The sequence below is a fragment of the Pelodiscus sinensis genome, chromosome 7 (genome assembly GCF_049634645.1).
Source record: "Pelodiscus sinensis isolate JC-2024 chromosome 7, ASM4963464v1, whole genome shotgun sequence".
NCBI classification, from domain to species: domain Eukaryota; kingdom Metazoa; phylum Chordata; order Testudines; family Trionychidae; genus Pelodiscus; species Pelodiscus sinensis.
Genome location: NC_134717.1, coordinates 63,903,835 through 63,926,825, shown reverse-complemented (window position 1 = coordinate 63,926,825; position 22,991 = coordinate 63,903,835). Strand labels below are relative to the sequence as shown.

At 50.3% G+C, this 22,991-nt stretch overlaps 1 protein-coding gene and 1 long non-coding RNA gene across 11 annotated transcripts in view; one reads left to right on the top strand and one right to left on the bottom strand.

Moving 5' to 3' along the window:
* Window positions 1-2,170, bottom strand: part of HDAC4 (histone deacetylase 4) — a 226,272-nt gene extending 224,102 nt beyond the window's left edge. For 5 of the 9 annotated variants that reach the window (XM_075934078.1, XM_075934072.1, XM_075934081.1 and 2 more), the window contains exon 1: window positions 2,022-2,170. The gene's annotated coding sequence lies outside the window, so the exon portion shown is untranslated. Of the gene's footprint in view, window positions 1-1,447; window positions 1,600-1,791; window positions 1,814-2,021 lie in introns of those variants that run through there. The other 4 variants (XM_075934079.1, XM_075934075.1, XM_075934073.1 and 1 more) reach the window with 4 other exon arrangements.
* The window catches only part of LOC142830241 (uncharacterized), a 32,138-nt gene continuing 10,938 nt past the window's right edge, over window positions 1,792-22,991 (top strand). For both annotated transcript variants that reach the window (XR_012905335.1, XR_012905333.1), the window contains exon 1: window positions 1,792-2,013. This is a non-coding gene — a long non-coding RNA (uncharacterized LOC142830241). The remainder of the gene's footprint in view (window positions 2,014-22,991) is intronic.

Sequence of the window (22,991 nt, the reverse complement as noted above, 5' to 3'; positions counted from 1 at the left end):
GTAAATGGCAGACCCTGAGTTAGGAACGCAATCCGCGCTTACGAACAGCGCAGTCACATGTAACTCAATGGGGTCCGACTTACGAACAAACCGAGTTACGACCCACTTGCTTGGTCAGTAACTGGTTCGTAAGTCAGAAAGAGGATATATTTGCATATTTTCTAAACGTAATAGGTATTATCCTACCTATCTATTTTATTATATAATACACACACACACACACACACCCACACCCACCCACCCCCAAAATATATATCTCCCTCCCTCCCTCACTGGGGGGGGGGGGTAAAACTAAAGGACAAATTTGACTTTTGTTTTAAATTGGCTTAAAATGAAGAATTCTAAACAGCTTCATCAATTCACAAGTGAGCTCAACCTTTCTTATGCCAGAACCCCCCGCCCACACCCTTGCCACTCCAGAGAGCACGTCTTCTCTAGTAAATGGCTGAAAGGGACAGACTGTTGCACTGGCTAGGGAGGGAGCTCTCTAGGCAGGGCAGTAGGAGGGACATGAGTACACCCACACCCTCACTACTTCCATCTGCAAGGATCCCCCTGCCGCAGGAACACTCTCCCCCCCACAGACACCCCCAGTGCCCGTGACAGCCTACCAATTCCCCCACACACATACACCAGTGACTGCTGAACAGAGACAGGCACTCAGCCCTCCAAACCCCTGCACACAAACACAGCAACGGGTGGGCCGCACAGACAGCAAGTATCGGACAGACTGACCCACACAGCTTCCCCCGTACACAACAGAGCCAAAGCCTGACAGACAAATGCTACCCAACATGTACAAGTGACTGTGGACAAACACACAATTCCATCCCCCCCAATCGCACACACACATACATCCCATGTGTGGCTGTCCGATAAACATACAGTCCCCTCCGCACACACGCCACAGACAACCCGCCCCCACACACACACCCCCATGTGCCAGCCTGACACACAAAAAACCCCACCCACACATGCATATGCATGCACACACACAGCCTGGGTGCCTGACACCCTCCTCCCCCCCACACACAGCGCCCCAGTGCCAGACCCTCCCCCCCACACACAGCGCCCCGGTGCCAGACCCTCCCCCACACAGACAAACCCAGGGTGTCGGACTGCCCCTCCCACACACACACACTAGGTGCCGGACTGCCCCCCTCTCTCCCCACACACACCCCAGATGCTGCCCCCCCCACACACACACACAAACACAGACCAGGTACTGGCCCCCCACACACACCCCTTATGTCGGCCCCACACACACACGTGGACATGGACACCCCCCCCCTCCGCGTTCCAGCCCCCACACACACCCCGTGTGCCCCCCCCACACATCCCTTGTGTTGGCCCCACACACACCCACCCCCCGGACGCGCAGCCCCCGGACCGACCGGCGGCCCCGCCCCGCGACACGCGCTGGCGCGGCCGCTCCCCGCGCACTCACCGGCCGCAGCGCCCCACCGAGCCCCGCGCGCAGCGAGGCGGCACCGCGGCTCCAGAGAGGGCGGAGCCGCCGGGAGCCGGCGAGGGCGGGACACACCACAGCCCCGGCCCCGCCCGCCCCATTCACAAAAACCCCCGGCCCCGCCGCGCCCCGCGCTGACTGGCCGCGCCGGGGGTCAGTCACCTCGCCACCCGCCCCCGGCACCCCTTCGTCCGCCCTTATTGGCGAGCACTCGCGGGCCCGCCCTCCCCGCGCTGCCGCCCAATCGCAGCAGAGCGTGACCCTTCAAGCGGCTCAAATGCACCCGCCACTGCGGAAAGTACGCCCCCCATTGGTGCTCCGACCTGCCCATCAAACCCTGGTCCGGAACCCTCCGCGGTTCTTCGCTCCGGCCAGGGAGAAAAATAGCCGTGCGCGGCCCATCCCTTTAAGGGTCCGGCGGCCGCGAGCCGCCTCCGCAGAGCGAAAAAGCAGGCGGACAAAAATACCCGCAGCCTTAAAGGGGCCGCGCCGCGCCTGCCGCCTCCCCACGGGCGCGGCCCCCGGCGGAGCGGCGCGCGGAGCCGGTACTGACCTGTGCGGCGGCGGCGGGCGCCCGGGGCGGTGGCGGCGGCGAGCCACGGGGAGGGCCCGGCGCGGGGCGGACACAGCGGCGCGCGCGCCACCAACGGACTCAGCCCGTGATGGGATCCGCCATTTTGGAATTTTTAGATGGAAAGTCACGTGGTGCGACCATGTTTTCCCTGCACCAATCAGGAAGCGGCGGCTATTTATAGCACCTTCCCCCCCCCCCCCGCTTCCCCCTCCCATGAGGCACGAGGGGGGATGGGCCGCGGAGCCGGGCGGCGCGCGCGATGCGGGGGCGGGGCCGTAGAGAAACCGCCTTGTCCCCCCCGGCTCCCCACATCGCCCCCCCTCCCAAAACCCCTCCCGACATCAGCCCCTCCCAACCCCCTCCCCACATCGCCCCCTCCCGAAACCCCTCCCCACATCAGCCCCCCAACCCCCTCCCCACATCGCCCCCTCCCAAAACCCCTCCCCACATCAGCCCCCCAACCCCCTCCCCACATCGCCCCCCTCCCAAAACCCCTCCCCACATCAGCCCCCCAACCCCCTCCCCACATCGCCCCCCTCCCAAAACCCCTCCCCACATCAGCCCCCCAACCCCCTCCCCACATTGCCCCCTCCCAAAACCCCTCCCCACATCAGCCCCCCAACCTCCTCCCCACATCGCCCCCCTCCCAAAACCCCTCCCGACATTAGCCCCTCCCAACCCCCTCCCAAAACCCCTCCCGACATCAGCCCCCCCAACCTCCTCCCCACATCGCCCCCCTCCCAAAACCCCTCCCGACATTAGCCCCTCCCAACCCCCTCCCAAAACCCCTCCCGACATCAGCCCCCCCAACCTCCTCCCCACATCGCCCCCCCTCCCAAAACCCCTCCCGACATCAGCCCCCCCAACCTCCTCCCCACATCGCCCCCCCTCCCAAAACCCCTCCCGACATTAGCCCCTCCCAACCCCCTCCCAAAACCCCTCCCGACATCAGCCCCCCAACCTCCTCCCCACATCGCCCCCCCTCCCAAAACCCCTCCCGACATCAGCCCCCCCAACCCCCTCCCCACATCAGCGCCCCCATCCCAAGGCCCCTCCCTACATCAGCCCCCCCGCTCCTCCAGCCCTCCCCCCAAATCCCCTCCCCACATCAGCGCCCCCCCTCCCAAGGCCCCTCCCTACATCAGCCCCCCCGCTCCTCCAGCCCTCCCCCCAACCCCCTCCCCACATCAGCGCCCCCATCCCAAGGCCCCTCCCTACATCAGCCCCCCCGCTCCTCCAGCCCTCCCCCCAAATCCCCTCCCCACATCAGCACCCCTGCTCCTCCGGCCCCTCCCCACATCAGCACCCCCCTTCCAAGCCTCCTCCCCACATCAGCCAACCTGCTCCTCCATTCCCCTCCCCACATCAGCCCCCCGCTCCTCCAGCCCCCTCCCTACATCAGCCCCCCTCCGTGTTCCTCCCCACATCAGTTCCCCCCCCCCGTTCCCACATCCCTCTCTGCACATCAGCCCCCGTTCCCCTCCTGCTCCCATCCCCCTCCCCACATCAGCCCCCCCCTTGGCACCCTGCCCCCCCCAGAACTGGATCCTTCTCGCACCAGCTCCTGCTCCCACCTCATCTCCCCACATCACTCCTACTCCCACTGCCCCCCCCCCCGCACCAGCCTCTGTTTTGTCCCTTCCCACAACATGTTCCCCACCATCCCATCCATCCTGCACTAACTCCTGCATGCCCTCCCATCCCTGTGCCACCATTCCTTCCTCTTCCTGGTGCCTCATCCCTCCCACATAGCTCTTGGCACTCCGGAGTCCAAACAGCTGTTTGCCATAGGTCCCACTACCCTGTCCCCTTTAACTAGTGGTTGTCCCAAACCCCACATAGGATGTTGCAGACTATCATGGCCCTTAAGAGTCAGGAAGAGTGGCCCTTTCCCTCGCATGTCTCCTGGATGCGAGTAGCTGGACAACCTCTCACATCTACAGGAGGCTTCCAAAGATGGATGCTGTTCCTCCTCAATCCTCCAAGGAGTGTGTACTAACTAGTCTTTGAACTCCAACAGCTCAAAGATCATGAGTCAAGCCTTCCTTCCCACATCAACAGAATTTGCTTAAAAATCCTGAGATTTTTTTAAATGTTTGGTCATTTTCTGTACCTTCTGATTTCACATTGTCAGAGTTTGCACGGTCATGCGTCTCTGAAAATCACAAGGGCTTGCAACATGCTCCTTAAATGAAAGCTGAGACTGTCACACCACGGGACGCTAGGCATTGAGGTTTTTAAGAAAACCCACTATCACGACTCTTGATAACACTGCAAGAATTGACAGCGCTGTAGAAAAGTCCTTGTTTTTGCCCCAACCCACTGGAGCTCAGGCAGAGCTTGGCAGGAATTTTTGGCAGGATTCGCCACATGAAAGCAAGGAATCCCTAAGACAGCTCCCCCCACACACGCACACATGCACCCCATTCTCTGCCTACCAGACTGGGTGGGGTGGTGGGACTACAGGATTCTGTCCTGCAGGGAGCTGGGGGTGGAAGAGTTTTAGCCCTGTGCCCAGGCATGCACCACCTGGTGGGGCAGATTGAGTATGTCTTGTGGCTCTTGAACTTCAAAAAATTATTGGCTGAAGCTTAGAGGGTAAGTTAAGCCACTCCTGTACTTTCTGTTCAAAGCAGGGGCTGAGCTCCTTTGCCCCTCAGCTTACACAGGAGGTCTTCTGGCAGGCTCTCCCTCATCCAACTCCAGATCCACCTCCACTCACTGGTGGATGGGGGGGAAATGCGTGTGTGTGCAATAAGCACAGCAAGGGCTCGGGATGACGTCAGCGAGGCTGCAGAGGGGGCATGGCTGAGGGAAGGCTGAATGTGATGGAGTGCAGAGAAGGCGCATGTGGAATGTGAGGGGGTGTGGAATGGGGTTGAAGTTTGAGTTAGCTGAGCCTTTATGAAGGTGAATTGGGCAGTGGGGGAGTATAAAGTCAGTGCAAGTGGGGTGGATGTGCACAGGAAGCACCGGCATGTGTGGCACCTGTTTGAGTTGAATTTTCATGCCAGTTTGGCTATTCCTGTCCCTAAACAATGTCATCTGTGTGCCTAGAGCCCTGCCAATGGCAACCTTTAACAACCTCCCCCCCCCCAAAACTCCTCCTCTTCCACATACACATGCCAATTCTGACTCAAAGACCTGGCTTACACTACCATGGGAGATCCATCTAAGTTATGCAGCTTCGGCTACACGAATAAAGTAGCGGAAGTCAATGTACTTAGCTCTACTGACCGCAGTATCGTCACTGCGCCGTGTCAACTGGACGCACTCTGCATAAGGCGGAAGCCCCTTTTTGTTTCCTTTCTAGTTTATATTGGCAGGGGGGGTGGATTGTTTGCTCATTTTCTTTAGTTGGTGAAATTTTGGGTTTGGTTCTGAGCTAGTTCTGGGCCAAGTTGCATCAGTGTGCATTTTACTTTTTTGTGTGTTAATTGCTAAGAGACGGGGACAAGGCTCAGATTCTGAAAGATATGTAGGTGCCTAAATACTTTGGAGGATCTGGACCTAAGTAACTTAGGTGTTACAGTTTATTAATAGCTGGTAGAACAATTCACAGAATAAGATTTGGAGGTGCTTTAAGTTCCTGTATGGGTCTGATTGAGCTGTGATCAATGCAGGACCAAGGTTGATTTACGTCCACTTTAGTGGCTCCATTTTAGGGTTCAGTTGGGAGGTGTTTTGGTCACTAGCATAATTAGAGCAGGCTCACTGCCCTAAAAGGGGTCATTCCAGCATCTGAACATAACTGGAGCCTTGATACACTGCCTGTATCCCATTTCTTCTGGATATTTCCCCTTGTGCTTGGAGCTGAAGGCTGGGACCTAGGCTCTGACTAGCTCTACTTCTGAAGGAATTCCCAACTGGCCAGATTTGCTAGCTTCACGGTCTTTTTGCAGTGCTGGAGTACCACACAAAGGTGACAGCAGAAAAGAGAATTGTACCCTAGAAGATGCCTTATAGTATAGCTATTGTCTTCAAGATTTGATGGATGTATTATTGGTGCATGGGCATAGGTGCACCAATTAATATCCAGTTTACGGTAACCAGGGCATGGCACAATGACTGAAAATTCAACCTTGTTGCTGTCCCTCTAAATTAAAAATAAAAAAGTTAAGCCTAAGAAGCATTTCTACTATATGTTAAATTCAGGTGCATTCAGGGTAGTCTGTTTTCACACTGTAATTATTCTGAAAATTTTGCTTAAAAGCTATTGAAATCCACAAAAAAAAAAATCAGCATGGCTAATTCATAAAGGCTCAAATAAGATGCAATTAAAGTACTTCCCACCCACCTCTACCTTATCTTTAGCTGATTGCTACTTCTTGTTTGACAAAATGGTTACATTTTTTGATGTTCTTAATAAAAGGAAACAGATATCACCAGGCCCCAGCAAGTCTACCTCCCAGGCACGTGGATTGAGTGAAGGTAGAGTAAGACAGCTTGGGGGTTCCTGCTGCACTCCCCCCCAAACTCCAGCACTCTGGTACCAGCCCTAGATGTTGGTGATGTCACACTGTTTTGTAATTCTGGGCGCAAGTTTGACAGCTCTGTCCCCTCCTCTTCTCATTGTTCTTGTCCCCTTGATTCTATTTGCTTGTTCCTTCCTGCCATCCCACTCTTGCCACCACAAAAGAATACATACCTTTCAAGAGATCTCTGTGCTGGTCAGCAGGAGATCCCAGCATAGAAATCTAGGGTAGTCCAAGGAAGGAGCAGGCAGCAGAGGTGTTGGTTCCTCTCGTCATGAAGATAATGGAGAACGAGGAGGAACCAGGGGAAGGAAAGGTCTTACAGACCCACCAGATTCTAGTATTGACAATTGTTCAAGAAGCCATCAAATAAGGAAACTTTGGCTCCTCTGTGTCAAAAAAGTCACTTAGAGACTCTAAATTCTTGAGTATTGGGTGAATCTGCATCAAAACTGAGCCAGGCTCTGCAAAAGTCCAGGGTGGTACCAAGGATGCAGTTGGCTATGGTGGTTCTGGTTTAGTAGAGGGTGCCAGTACTGGACTACTGGTGGTTTGGAGGTGCCAGTAGAGTAGTCTGAAACACCAGACATGGTATTTTGGGAAGCATGGAGAGCTCTGTAAATGGCATGGACTTCCTTGGCACAGCAGTGAGAGTCTGTGTAGAGGGATTGTGCTTAGGCAGTGCTGACGACAGCCTTGGCACCGAGATATGCTTGGTCCTGTGATTCTTCTAAGAGGCGGTCATTTTTGACAAAGAGCTCCCGATGATGAGAAAGCCTGGAGCCTCCATGGTACCCATTGTGGGACACGGGCTCTCCAAAAATAGTTGCTTTCTGCAATGACAGAGGCTTGTTTGAAGCAGGTTCTTGCTGTGGGGATCTGAAATTCCTCTTCATGGAAGGCCCTCTGGGTTGTTATCCTGCTAAGTGCCAGGTAAACACATATGGACGGGACACCGTGCTCACGTGGAAGCAGATATATCAAGAGTATTTGGGCCTTGATACCAGGTTGGTCAAAGGGTGTGCTACATCAGGAAGGAGCCTAAATCTAGTCTCCCTATTTTTTTAAGGTCTGCTTTTGAAGGACTCCGGCCCATGCCCAAATGTCTACAGTGCAATTAAGCAGCTCCTCAGCACAAACTCCTGTCCCGGGCCAGCCATGCATGTTTAACGGTCAGGTCGACACACCCACTGTCTCAGGCCAAAGAAGGAACTGAAGGCAGTTCACCCACCCTGCCCTATTGAACCTTGGTATGGGGCACAAGGAGATCTAGAAAGCATGCGCGGGCCAGGGAGGCATTGCTGCTGAAAATCTCCTATACAAGCGTTATGCACACCTGACATGGAACACCCACTGTGACACTACTCAAAGAAGGACCCATAGATGTCCTTTCTTACACCTCCTTTTCCTACAACAAGTCCCGACTGAGTAAAACACTAAAGCACATGCTTAACTTTCAGCAGATTGTTGACTCATCGGAAGAAGTGGGTTTTGCCCACAAAACCTCATGACACTATGGATATATTTTTGTTAGTCTACACAGCACTCTTAGCTTGAAATAAGCTATGCAATCTATGCTATGCAAATCAAGTAGCTTATTTTGAAATAGTGCCAAATTACAAAATAAGCTGTCTACACGGCACACAATTTTGAAATAACTCGCTATTCCAAAATGCCCCTTCATGCTTGTGAAATGAGGGTTACCTGGCTGTCAGAATAAGTTGCTCATTATTTTGAAATCTATTTTGAAATAACAGGCTGCTTCAATAGACAGGGAATAGCTATTTTGGGATACTTCCGGTGTCCTGAAATAGCTCTGCCGTGTAGACCTACCCCAAGCTGCTACCGCGCCACTCTTTTTTAAAGCCGGTGTTTAAGTCCCATGAAAGTCAGCGGGTGTTAGGCATTTGCTAACATTGAATAGGGGAGGCTTGCTAAGTCAAAGGGACAATAATTACTAACAGATTTTTCTTCCGACTTTACTTTTTTATCAATGACAATCTGGTTACTGATTAGTAACTTGTAGACAATAAATACCCAACATATAATAGAGAAAGAGAGAGCAAGTGAGAGGGAGACACTGAGTCTGTAAAACCCATTCCATTTTCAACCATCAGCTCAATACGGGACTGTGATCAGCCGCTGGGGAAGCATTGTGGGTGTGCAGAGTGCGTGTGCGCACAGCAGGAGTCTAAAAGAAAATATTGATTCATTTTTCCATTATTTTTCCTTTGGCCAGAAAATAAAGATAGTCTGTAATGTGGAGGGTAAAAAGCCAATTAGAACTGAAATAAATGTAGAGAGAAAAAACCCGCATAAAAGAACAGGTTATCTTTTTCAATAAAACTATATGCAGTCTGGTCCCTGGGCGTTGGTTTTCAGTGAAGATATTGACTTCCAGCTGAATGACGAGTAGACCATCTTTCTACTGAAATATTGATAGTAGATTACACTAAACCACAAACGCTCTCCATAAAGCCCATCATTTCTAATCCTAATGGTGTTTTCTTTCCTTGGGATGACTACTACGTTCATGATATAATGGCTTTATTCTATCTTGGGGGAAAAACTTTTTACTGTGCAGCTAAATTAACTTGTCAAAAGACTTCAAACTTCGGAAGCTTTTACAGCTCAATTCAGAGCTATTATTCCAGATTGAATGAGAATGCTGTGGACTGTAAAAGCTAGCAAAAATAAATTTCACAAGCATTCATGGACTGAATGAAATACTTACTTTTTGTTCAGGCTGTATGTCTTTCATTGAATAGTCTCCGAATTGCTGTATTTTGCCTATAGACCCTTAGCTCTGTAATGAAAGACAGCAAGCTTTTTATCTGCCGCCCTTGAAACTACCACCCAGCGTACGCTCCCTATGCCCTCTGGATAATATTTAGATTGTATCAAACTCACTGTCAGACAGACTCTCCAGAAATGCAGAGAGTGCTCGAGAAAGAAGGCTCACTGCTAAAATTAGGGCGAGAGCAGTAATATAATACAAGGCCATTTATTCTTGTGGAGGCTTTTTCTTAAAACAGAATCACAATGCGTTACAGCCAGCTGCAGCCTATGCATGCAAATGCACATAACTGGTTGTATCAGTCATGCAGGCAGGCGGCACTGGCCACACCCTGATGCCCTCACAAAAGGGACACAAGTGAAGCAGTTCTCTACGCACATCTCTCTGTAAAGCTAAGGGCACTTCCACCGCCTTCTTCCTTTGGTGGAGCCTGCTCTGTGCATCCAGGGAGGGGAAAGAACTGCCCCAAGTTCTGAAGTTTGGTACGGCAGCCCCCAAATTTAGAAAACTATCCTGCCTTTGGATGGATGGAAGTAAGGAAAAAGACAGACAGACAGACAAAATACCCTTTGGACCAGGGATGTAAAAGACTAGAAGCATTTGCTTATCGGATAGCCTTTGGACTAGTCAGTACCCCCCTCCCCTTTGCTCCCTAGAGGCAGCAAAGAGGGGGACAGGGATACTTCAAAGTGGCATTTCAAAGGGGCAGCCACTGCACAGCTGATCCATGAATCAGCTGTGCTGTGGCTGCCCCTTTAAAAAGCCAGTTCCGCGCCTTTCAAAGGGGCAACTGTGGAGCCCAAGGGTCAGCTGGGGAGTCCCCAGCTGACCCCAGGCTCCGTGCAGCATGCAACATAGCATGGAGCCCGGGGTCAGTGGGGGCTTTTGTACATCTCAAAGGAGGAATGTGGAAGTGCCTGTTGACTAGTTGACTAGTCAACTAGTCAATTAACCGCATTTTAACATCCTTACTTGGACTAGGAAATAGGTATACAAGGCTAGGAGACTACTGAGAACAATTGTCATCTTTTCCACTAAAGATTTCATACTTCTGATCACTTCACACCCTTGTGACTCAACACAGGGGTAGGCAACTATCATTCCCCCTGTTTTACAGATAGTATAACAGTTGGCAGAGCAAGGAGTAAACTCCATCTTTGGATCTGCCATATCAGTGTCTCACCCTCTTTGCCACACAGCCTCTTAGAAAGAATCCGTCACAATGAAGTCCATGGTCTGCTATCTACCTCTGCCCTAACCTAGAGGCAACACTACTCTTACTGAGCCAGGCAGAGAACTCTGGGGTCCTGATACCCAGCACCCCACTCAGCTCTCACAAATAGCCATGTGATCTACTAGCAGCTTGTCAAAGAGCAGATGCCTACATGGAAATGAAAAGAAGGAGGGTTTTTTTCAAGAAGTTACTAAAACAGAAAAGAGGACATAGGCAAGCAGTTAGTAGAGAAACATGTCAATAAAAAGTTTTGTTTTGTTTTGTTTTGTGGTGGGACAATCTTTAGAGCACCAGGGGAAACACCAGTAAATGTTAATTTGCTGATTGTTACTATCAAGGCTCATGAGACTGGAGGATAAACTTAAAAACCAACAAATAATCTGGTAGCATTTTAAAGACTAACAAAACATGTAGCTGGCATCATGAGCTTTTGTGGCCACAACCCACTTCTTCAGATGACCAGAGTATATGTGATGTGTATATTTGCTGAAAGAAAGATGCCAGAGAAGTTGTCTGGACGGCTTGCTGGGAGAGAAGGAAGAGGAGGGGGGAGTGATAGATGGAGGAGTACATAAAGAACTGGGAATAGTATGGTGACAGAAATGTTCTTGTAGAAGATAGTGATCTTTTCATGCAAGGACTGGAACTCTACATCCACTATCCTTGAAAACACTCAACGTTACAGGACATGTAACACTGCTACAAAGCTAGAAATAGATGGGACTCTAGCCAATATAGCTGCTTACTCACACGTTTCTTACTTTCTCATAAGTAACCAACCCTGGTGCTGGAGATATGAAAGGTGCAGTGTGATACGGAAAGTCTGACAGCAACGTTAGGCATTGGAGCATGGGGGCTAGAAACAGTTTAACGGAGGGCGGCTCTACATTTAACATGCTGCAGGTTCTACGTGCTGAGGAGAGAGCTTCTCCCATTGGCATAGTTAATCCACTTCCAGGAGAGGTTGCTGATGAGAAAAGCCCCACATGGGCAGAGCACTGTCTACACTGGAGATTAGGTCAACACAATTGTGTCACTTGGAGTGGGGATTTCTCACACCTCTAAGCGATCCATTTATACCCAGGTTAGTTTGTACAGGGCGTCCCTGCTATAAGACACCCTCGTATATATCTGTTCTGTACTAAAGTCATTGACGCTTGTAGGAAATGATGCATGATAAGTCCTCCCATTCCCTGCTCCTAAGTCACGCAAAAAAACCCCACAATTTACACAAATGGAAGTCAGCTGCCGGAAAACAATTCCCCACTGTGAGTTCAAGTTTTTGGAATGTATCTTGGACGTATAGCAATGAACACCTGTCACGTAGACTTGGCCAGAGCTGCAGCAGGCTACCAACTTTTTGTCGATGCGGTGTTTATTTTATTCAAAGCACAAAACAGGAACCTCAGCACAGCTGGTGTGACAATACACAACTAAGGAAGTGGACATAGTGTTGTTGCCTTTCGTTCATTGCACTCTGATAATCTTCCTGGTTATCTTTGCCCACTTTGGGGATTGTCAGTTGATGGCAATGCTGACAAATGTTCTCTAATCCAGGTGCTACTAGACAGACTCATACACACAAACCTGATCTGGAAACAAACAGGGACAGGACTGTCCAATGGCATAGGTGGTCTGCTGTTCAGAAATTCGTTATTTTGGCCAGCCATGGTTGCTCGTGGCATTGTCTGACCAAGATTCCACAGGAACAGCTATTTCTGCTTTCCCCAGAATTGTCTGGTTGCTACAATTGGCAGAAAGTGTGTGCATGCAAAGTGCCCCTGTTGCATTCATCCTCTGTGAGTCACAAGTACTCCGAACTGATGCAGTTCCTAAATAGGTGCATCTATGCAACTGTGCTTTGTACTTGGCCAAAACCTCAGTCGTCATGCTTTGCCTTTCCTCTGACAAAACCAAAGCCACAGCTGGTACTGGCTCGGCACCCACTAGGAAGCGCTGAAATACCTCTTTTCCTCACGCTCTTCTTTAGGTACTTCTAGGGTGGCAGTCAGTCACTCTCTTAGCCTTTCCTCCTGCCACCGCCAGCTGGCTCTCTAGGAATGATGAGAAAACCAGAATGGCAGAAATGAAGGAGAGCCGGACCAAACCAGCGAAGTGACTGCGGCCAAAAGGAAGAGCGAACGGAACTGAGTAGAAGGCTGCAGTTTAGTTAGGGGGAGAGCCCGTCCTATAGAACATGCTTGAGCATTTACAGCTGAAATGATATAACGAGCTTTCTTAAAGCATTGCCATAGCCAGCATGGGAGGTGCTGTCCATCTCCTGGGGTTTCTGGGCTTGATAGAGAAGGTGGAGAAGACAGACTTGTGTAGAGTGACCAAGAGGGAACAGTGTAGTTTCTAGGCTGTGGCTAAAGAACGTGGTGCAAAATGTTATGGTCCCAGCCCAGCGGGGGTGGGACAGGATAGCAGAGCTCTGGTTCCATGCGGTGAGGGGGAAGAGGCGAGGCAGTGTCGTAAGCTCATTGAAGGCAAGAGAGCTGAAGGGTGGGTAGGCCTGGCCTCCCATAGACTCCTCAGGGTCCACTGGGGGGGGGGGTTGCCAAGTGTAAGGAGGGGCCCTTCAGCTTTTCCCAAGGAGAGAGGGAATTCCACGGGGACCCTCCTGCCCCGTCCCTTCCCCTGGGTTTTCCCTCAGGAGGGGATGAGCGGGGCCAATAGCAAGAACAGAACATTTATGGAGTATGGCATACATTTCCTGGGCTCCTTTCTGGCTGAGTCTGTTCAATTTCCCCTCGGAATTCTGCTAGCCCTGGGCAATTATCACACCCGAAAGCACAACGAAAGCTTCTTGGTGCCCTGACCGGCAGGAATCTGAAGCAAGGTTTCCCTGCTTTCGCACAGGTCACTTGCTTGCTTAGCCCTAAGAGCTACAGCTGTTAGTGCGTTTATCGCGGTCAGCTATTTCAAGGGAGTTTTTCCAGTAAAGTAAACGATCAGGAGCACAGCCGCGGCTGATAAAACTCACGGGCATTGTCAGCTCCCTCTTCCTGGTTGGTTTGGAGAGAGACTGAGGAAGGACTTTCCCTTGGAAATGAGCTTTGGATTCACTCTTGGTGCTGCATGTGAACTTGTGTCCCTCAACATGACAAGCACAGAGTGGAAAGATCTGTTTAACAATCCCTTTCCCTTCCCATTCGACCACCCGCCTCAGCCCGTCAACCTCTGCCAGTGCATTTCATCGCCCTTTCTGGGGTCTGCAATTCCAGCTCCGCCCATCAATTTCAGTGCTGACCTCAAACGTGCCGGGACTATCGCTACACATTCCAGGGCTGACTGGGCCACTGCAAATCCAGATGCTCCCGGGGGAGCCATGCAGACGTAAGTGACAGCATCTGCGGATCTTGGGACAAGGCTGGGGATTTGGGCAGGCGAGCCAGCCTGGTGCTGACAGTATGGAAACTTGTTTGCACATTCCCGGATGAGGTTCCGAGAGCATTGGGGGCCTCAGTGGTCATCGCGGGGCGCTAAGGGGATGTCTCACTGCGTTGAAAGACCTGGGGCTGGCTCCTGCCACCTGACTCGGGCTTGTGCAAACATGCTTGTTCATCGTAGTGCAGAGGTTTGGTGCTAGGCTGCAGCCTGAGCTCTGAGCATGAAACAGCTCCTTAATCTGAGTCCCACAAGCATGGGTGGTGGGTGAAGGCTCAGCTGGGGCAGGCAAGCCCAAGCTCCACCCCTTCTGCCAAAGCCACACCTCCTCCCCCAAGACCACACCCTTCAACAACCTGCCCCCCAGCCAAGCCCCGCCCACAAGTCAGATCCTTCCTGTCCAACCAGAAAGCTGGGGCGGGCCCCCTCTGGCGGCTGGGTAGCATAGGCAGTTTTGGGAAAGCAATGCCTTCCCTTGCCTACATTACCTGCTGCTCATGCCCAAGCACCTGAGTTGCCGGTACAGGCCAGCTGTGAGTATCTAAGTGCAGTGCAGACATACCTCTAGGGTCTGATTTTTCAGAGGTGCCAATCACCCACAACTGCCACTGAAGACACTGCCTCTGAAAACCTGGCCCAGGATTGCTTGAGCTGGGAACCCAAAAATGGAGGCAATCAGAAGTAGAGGCAGCCTCTGAAAATGTGGGCCTCATCGCACTCTGGTGACCTCTTGAATTTGCATGTGCATAGACAAAACAAGCAACTGCAAACTCTGGGAAGAATAAGTAGAGGTTGGACGTCCCTGGTCTGGCACCCTCAGGATCTGACTCCGAATGAGGGAGTTTGCCAGACCAGGGGAGGTCAATTCCAGCCCCCCTGCCCAGCTCTGACCTGGCCCCCGCTGCTGGTTCCTCTAACCCCCTGGATTGGCTTCACTTCTAGCCCTGGTCAGGTTCCCAGCTGTGCTGCTGCCGGTCTCGGCCGGACTCACAGCCCCGGCTGGGCTCCCTACCACCCGACTCACAGCCAACTCCTTGGGGATGTTGTGAAGGCCAAGACTAGAACAGGGTTAAAAGAAGAACTCGGTCCGTTCATGGAGACGAGGTGCTTTAATGGCTATTAGCCGGGACAGGCAGCAATGGCATCCCGGTCTGTGTTTGCTGGTGGGTATTTTTGTAGCCTCAATTTAAGCTCCACAAGAGCCTGTGAAAATAGAAAGTACGTAGGGCCCTGTTCTGTGCGAGTCCCTGCATGTGCGCCAGCGGCGCACCACCAGCAGAACACGTGGCCCTCACTTCCTCTCTCCCCACCCAGCCAGCCAGCCGCTAAACGTCTTTACAGAGACCCACAGATGACACCGCCAGGCAAAGATGGGGGAAGTCAAGTTTCAGAGCATGAGCGAAGGCGGCCAGTGGAATTAAAAAGCCACTTGAAATAGATTTCCTTAAGTCAGGAAGGCTAATCTACCCAGAAATGCAACGCCCCAGGCAACGCAGCAGCTTGTTTCAATAAGCATTATTCCCCTTAACCAGCCATTGGAAATGAAATAGGGCGGCGGATGTTTATGCTATTAGCTGCACATGTGATCGTTCTGTTACCTTCATCCTCCCTCGGAGGATAGGCAACTTCGGCATTTGCCTGGACTACACTCGGGGCCTTAGAAATCCTAAGGCCAGCCCTACGCAGTACTCTTAAACTGGCGCCTCTCTGCCCAACGGCAGCCAGGGGGACGATGGTTTTTTAGAGGTGCAATTTAATGAGCCTGAGCCACACACTAATGGACTATTTCAAAAGCAGATGTTAGACTAAGGTCCTGTGGACGAACGTGGGACATTCAGAAACGGACAGGACATGCCTGATAAATAGCTTCATTGCCACTCGAATGGCTCTTTCCCAGGGTCAGTGCTCTGCTAGTAAGCCAGGCAGGCTCTCTCACTTGTAAAGTAACTAGATCCTCTCCGGAGGGAGACTCCAAGCTGCAGCAGCCACAGAACAGGGCAGGCAAGACGCAGGTGGGTGGACACTAAGAGCCGATGGTGCTCCACACAGTTGCATATTCTGCAAGTGGGTCAAAACGGCCCTGGCGTGCATCAAGGTTGTGCTGGCGTAGCAATGGGGGGGAAATCCCACACCTTAAGAGGCAGAGCTATGCCATAAAACCCCAGTGTAGATGCTGTTAAGTCAGAAAAAGTCCTATAATAGTTTAAACATCTGATTAACTAATATAAGCTACATGGGAAAAGGACCCTTCTGCTTGTCCAAGCTGCATACCCACTAGGAAGGTTTTCCAGCCTCACGGTACCAGCCACACTGACAGCCCTCTTCTAAAACTTCAGGGGTAGCCGAGTTAGTCTATACAGGATAAACTTAAAAAACAACCAATAGTTTGTTGGTTTTTAAGTTTAACCCTTTTCTAGTAGGGCCCCGGCCTCTTTCCAGAGCAGTGTTTCACCTAGGCATATCGACAGGTTTGCAAGAGTTCTGCTCACTTTTGGGGCTAGGCTCTCAAATGTACTCAGCCCTTGAAGCTCCCCGGAGGTCCGATTTTCAGCACATGGTCTTTTGTAAATCCTGCTCTGGCCATGCAGAAGATGACTAGGCAACAGCGTTAATCAAAGCCAATTAGGTGACCTATGGCTCCTCAGAGGACTTCAGCTAGTTGGTGTAGTGCTTTGATTCCTGCTGTGACTATTTAACAGATTTTGGCACAGTCTGGGTACGTCTCCACAGCAGGGCTTAGCTCGAAATAAGCAACGTCAATTATGTAGCTTCTTTCAAAATAACTTATTTCAAATTGCGTGTGTCTACACAGCACTTATTTTGCAATCGAGCCCGCTTCCTCCGCCTTCCCTTACTCCTTGTAGAAGGAGGGTGACAGGAGTTAAAGTAAGTCCTCTAGCTTGACAGTATTTCAACATTGTTTCGAAATAGCTGCCTGCGGTGTAGACATGGACTAAGTTATTTCAAAATAATGTTGCTGTGTAGACGTACCCTCTGGTTTTTATACCTTAGCTACAGATTTATTAGAGATGGGTATTAGAAGCGCAAAGGAAAGAAGCACTGCCTCAAGCTAATCTAACTTCTTGACTCTCAATGAACCATAGAGCAAAGAGGAGGGCAGCCAAGCAAAGGCAGTAAAAGGAGCTGCTCTTTGAATGCTCGATGTGGGCCATCGCTGTGCTTTGGATTTGATGCATGCTCTAACTAATAGGTATTCCGCTTGTGCGAGCCAGTTGACATTTAAAGAAACACATGTGCTGTCCAAGCCTCTTGTCAATTGAATCCATCCTGGGAATGTTAGCGGAGAGGATCGCGACTGTAGACATTCCAGGCTGGGCCGGCTCCGGGTGGCATCCCTCCCGAAACCATGAGACATACTTCATGGGAGAATAACAGATGAACGGACGGGGGTGGAGGGGGAGGGAATATCTGCAGTAAACCCAAAACATGTGGCTTCAAAGGGCTAATGGAACTGCTCTTTCAAATGGGCCAGCCTGCCCTCTGGCCAAAGATGTAAAGAGAACTCCATTTCTCTGAAACTGGAGGTGGCTGCACTGGTTGATTTCACTAATTCTCTCCTCTTTGGTCTCTTCTGATAAGTAAAAGAACGGGGGGTGTCTTGTGACAGCTGCTTAGGAAGCAAAAGCCGCATGAGCCACGAGGAAAAGAGCCAGCCATGAGAGAGGCTCCAGTTCTACTGCCGGAGCTAGAAAAAACATCTCCCTTTCCCCCTCACCCATTGTTACATACCAAGCTGTGGGGGGTACCCAAAAGACTCATCTCACTAATCTTCCCCCGAATCTTCAGGCCACTCTCTTGGTTTTGGGGAGAAACCAAGTCCTCAGGAGGGAGACCTGTATGACGAGTCCCAGTTCAGGCCACTCTGTCGACAGCACCACAATCAGGAACGATTTTGCAATACCCAAAGTTCGGATTGGCTGTGACATTGTTCCTTGGCCTCGCCTCCTAGAGCTAGCCCTGCCGCCGTCTTCCTGCAGTCCACGCCAGGTCTGGGGCCAGGAGCAAAAAGCAAAGACTAGCCTCAGGTCAGGCCTGGCTGGGGAAGAGGCAGGAGCTAGCTGCCTCCCTCCCTGAGGGGGTGGGTCCTAAACATGCCAATCACGGCAGCCAACTGAGAGGAAGCAGCATCTCCCCAGCCATCTTAAAGGTCTTTCCGCCAGCCGAAGGGGAGAAGCCAGGAACCGAGGTCTCAACTGGAATCCAGGGACAACCAATGCAAAATAAAGGACAGGGGAGGGTCACTGGTTCTAAGCAGGGACAATATAAAGCAAACCCTCATTCACAGAGTATTAGAATTACTGACGGTTTTATCTTCTAACCTTGATCAGGATTCAAATCATGCTCAGAAACCACTAGATTGATAACCTATCAGAGTGTCATGTTTTACAGACCCTTGCTTTTCTTATAGCAATTTATACCACTTACTAACAATTATAAAAAAGAACCATGCACCCAGAAAAGTGAGGGGAGAAAAAAATGTTAGAAACAAGATGCTGATCTTTTTGGGGTGTACACTTGAAGTAGTTCCTTGCACGGACACAGTCCTATTATAGGACTATTACTAACCTGTTATAAAAAGCAAGTAATAGATAGCTTAATACATGATTTATTAATTGTTACAGATTGCAACAGAGTCCAACAAGTCACGAGGTTGCTTATAAACCACTAGAATAATCGGCCCCCTTACAATGGTCAAGATGACATGCTGCTCCTGTCTATAACATGCCTATAGCATCCCTTAATCATTTATTAACTCATTGTAAACAATATCCCTATCACTGGAGAGATTTAAGAACAGGTTAGACAAATGTCTATCAGGGATGGTCTAGATGGTGCTTGGTCCTGCCGTGAGGGCAGGGGACTGGACTTGATGACTTCTAGAGGTCCCTTCCAGTTCTAGTGTTCTAGGAGTCTATGATCTAACCTTCCCACATGTCCACCCCTTGTAAGGGTCAAACTCAAAGATAAATAATGATAGCTCAGATTTGGACACTCCTTTCTGCCTAGTTCCTGACTTTCTTTAGTAGATAAAGGTATTCACTATGGGTACGTCTAGACTACAGGCTTTTGTGGACAGAAGTTTTGTTGACAGATACTGTCGACAAAGCTTCTGTCGACAAAGAGCATCTAGACTACATCCAGTTCTGTCAACAAAGGACAGTGTAGATGCAGTAACGCCTTCTGTCGACAGAACTCTGTCTACAAAAGGCATTATTCCTCATAGAATGCGGTTTACAGCCGTCAACAAAACTGCTGAGTTCTGATGACGTTATGTCGACAGAACTCAGCAGCAGTGTAGACGCAGGTATAGTTTTGTTGACAAAAGTCCACTTTTGTGGACAAAACCCAGTAGTCTAGACACACCCTAAGAGTATAGCCCTTTGACTGTACAAGGCACAAAATGTTGACTTTCTTGTTCCAGTGTTATATCCTGGCAGAATCTAGCCTTGAGGTTTTTGACCTGTGTCTTTGCCTGATTTCTGGGCCTCTTGCAATGTAATTTCACTCCTAATGATGTACTTGAATTTTCTCATTATTCAGCAGCTGGGAAGGGCACTCAGCTTTGAATAGCAATCTGCTCGCATTGGTTCAACGTGTAGGCAGGTTCAAGTTCTTCTTAGAAAGAGTGAAGTGTAAACTAAGCCATATACTTAAAGGACAATGTCAATCAGTTATTTCTCGCAGAGGGGTTTTTCCCACTCTTAGTTTAGAATACTACTTTCCAAAAAGCTTGAGTATAATTTTTCCCCTTCTTTTGTTCTCTCTCATTTCACAAACATTAGTACTTTCTATCTAGCCTCCCTGCTGGGAGCCGGGATGAAATAAACAGCTCTGTTAGTAACAACTCAAACAATTTTACCTTCTAGTCACGCTAAAATACCTTTGTCCGTACACCCCCACTATCAACTGTCAGCACTGCTTTGGGAAGAGGATTTGCACAGCCAGCAATGGCAACCAAACAAAACCCTTAACTTTTCATGTGTCCTTCAAAAAAATGACTATTTAAAAACCACACTTGGTAGGGTCTGAAAATGTGCAACTAGCTGCATATTAAAATCTGAAGGGATTCAACAAGACTTCGAAGTCAAAGAGTTTTAATTGATGGGCGTTGCTATGAAACAGAAGGACAGAATAAAATAATATGGAAGTTCATACAGGGATAGGTTTATGGTGCAGTTAAAACGCAGTCTTTCAAGTTCTTAACGCATAAGCAGGGTTTGACTCCGGAAGATGTGCAAGGTTGGTTTTAAGTTTTGTGTTGTTGGTTTTGGGTAAAGGCAATAGTAAGACAGATCTGTGCTAGCGGCAAGTGAGATTGCTCTCTGCCTTGATGAGTAACTAGGGTCATTTTGGGGGTACAGTTGTTTCCTAGGAAGCAGTCATTTGTATTGGGCTGAGATTGGGGAGAGAAGGGATTTCCCTACATGCTGTTTGACCACCTCCACTCCAGGACTGGAATGTGTGTGCGTGTAAATAAACCGGTGAAATATATACCTTATTCCACGTCACTGATTTAATCTCTCCTGGGAAGTCAACCTGCAAGATCCTGGATATCTGCGACTGCTCGGCAGAGGGAAAGCACATATCAGAACCAGACACTGGTATGAGAAAAAACACAATGATGTTTTATCAGGTACGGCCAACTGTGAAAAGGCTCATTTGTTGGGCAATGACAAATGGGGCAGTTACCATTTCTGAATGCAGGCCCTGAATTAGCTAGGACATACATAATTGCAGGCAGGTGCCTCTTGAGCACAGTGAGGCTACTTGCATGCTTACAATGATGTAAATGTGTTAAAAACCGGGCCCGGGTCACAACCTTTGTGAGCAGAGCTCTGCATCCTGGACAGCACTAACTCATTTATCTTGAGGATGAACCATCCTGGTGCTTCATTTCTGTTCATCCCCTTTTTCTGTTAATGACTGCTTGGTTTATAAATGAGTGGTCCTGCAGCACCTTAGAGACTAACCAAGCTGTACAGAATCATGAGTTTTCGTGGGCAAAACCCACTTCCTCAGATGAGCTGGAGAGGAAATAACAGAAACAAAGAGATATGTATAAGAGCAGAAGAAATGTGAGTCCCATGCATATCTTTTGATGGGGAAATGCAGATGTTAATGGCAGGAGAAATTAGCTTTGTAATGTGCTATCCAGTTAATGTCTTTCTTCAAGCCTAGGGTAACAGTGTCAAATCTGTAGATGAATTCCAGTTCTGCAGACTCTCTCTGTAACTGGGTAGTGAAATTCCTTTGTAGCAGAATGGCTACTTGTAAATCCATGACTGAGTGACCAGGCCGGTTAAAATGTTCCCCTCCAGGTTTCTGCATGTGACCATTCCTGATGTCTGACTTGTGTCCATTTATCCTTGGGTGCAGAGACCGTCCGGTTGGGCCGTCGTCCATGGCAGAGGGGCATGGCTGGCACTTGATGGCATGAATCATGTTAGAGGATTGGCAGCTGTATGAGCCCTTGATGTGGTGGCTGATGTGGGTAGGTCGTGTGATGGTGTCGCTTGTGTAGATGTGTAGACCGAGTTGGCACTGGGGTAGGTTGCTGGGGGAGTATATCTGAGGTGTGGTGTGTGGCTGCTGGAAAGATTTGCTTTGTTTATGACCAAGTGACTTGTGTATCTCTGGCCCTCGGACTGGTGTAACTATGAAAGGGGAACCCAGCCCAGTTTGTTATTAATGTGGGATGGCACATGCTTCATCTATTATTAAGGAGTGGTATAAATGACTGCCTGCTGTCCATTTACTGTAGTGTAGAACGTTACTATTAATTATTTAAAACAGACTAGTTTGAAGAGAAGTCGAGGCGAGGGCCTCAAACGCTTGGCTGGTTGTGGGGCACGTATTCCTCCCCCAGGCAGGCACCTCTGCTCGGTGGCGGGGTGCTCAGTTCCAAAGGTGTCCCCTTGTCTAATGAAGCTGCTTTCAGCTCCCCCCCCACTTTTTTGGCCGTGTCCGCTGATCTCCACTCTTGTGGTAGAGCTTGCCAGCTAAGAAGGGCCTTCACTCACACGGCCCTTTAAAAATACATGAATATAGCAAAATACGCACTGAGCGAGAGAGAGAGACACCCTTTCTCTCACCCCTCCAATCCCTGGTTCTCGCAGGTAACTTAACCCATGCTTGGCCAGGGTGGCTCTTTGTCCCCTCCGTGGTCAGACTAGATGGAGAACCAAGCCTGAGAGACCAACACAACAGGGCTGGCTTTGGCTCCAGACATGACTCCGTAGAATGGAAAGAAGCACTAATTTGACCAAAGTTTTAGCTACCGCTGGTCTCTCTAAGTGGCACCACCAGGAGAGGGGGAGAAAGAGGAGGCAAGGTTAGAGATCCTGTCCTGTTTCAGGGCCGTGTTTTCCTCTCAGACTCCCACGGCGGGTCTCTGACTTGTAGAAGCCATAACTGAAGAAGAAACCTAGAAGAGCCCCTGGGGCTGAGGAGAGGGAAGGAGCGCTGAGTGCTGGTTGACAGGTTGAAATGACCTGCCCGGCGGGGGGGTTTAGAGGGGTCAGATGCTACAGAGAGACACGAAAGCACCAGATCCTGCGGATGGACCCATGCAAAATATCGGTCTTGAAAGGTGCATTTTACCTTTCGGCTCCGGTATTGACTATGGATATCACAGTAGCTCCGAGAGGCTCCGACAGGGCAGAACTATGCCGAGAGCTGTACGCACAGCGAGACACAGCATGTGACAAGGTACTTACAATCTACACCGACACAAGGTGGGGCATGGCTGGCCCACGCCCACTGGGCAGGTTGGGGCCTAGGGCTCAGGTCTCCCAGCGCCCGGTCCTATGCTCTGACTCCTTGATGGCACGCTCTTCCCTCGAGCCAAACGGGCCAGGCAGACAGGAAAGCCAGTCTGCTGGGCTTCCAGGGGTTGCTACGGCTCTGAAGAGCTTGAATCCAATGGGGGGGAGAGGCCAGACCCACGGAAGGATCAATTAGAAATCGGAGTGTGAGTGTGATTGCTTTGTGGTGCTGGCAGGAGAAAAGCGGACTGCTCAGGTGTAATCATC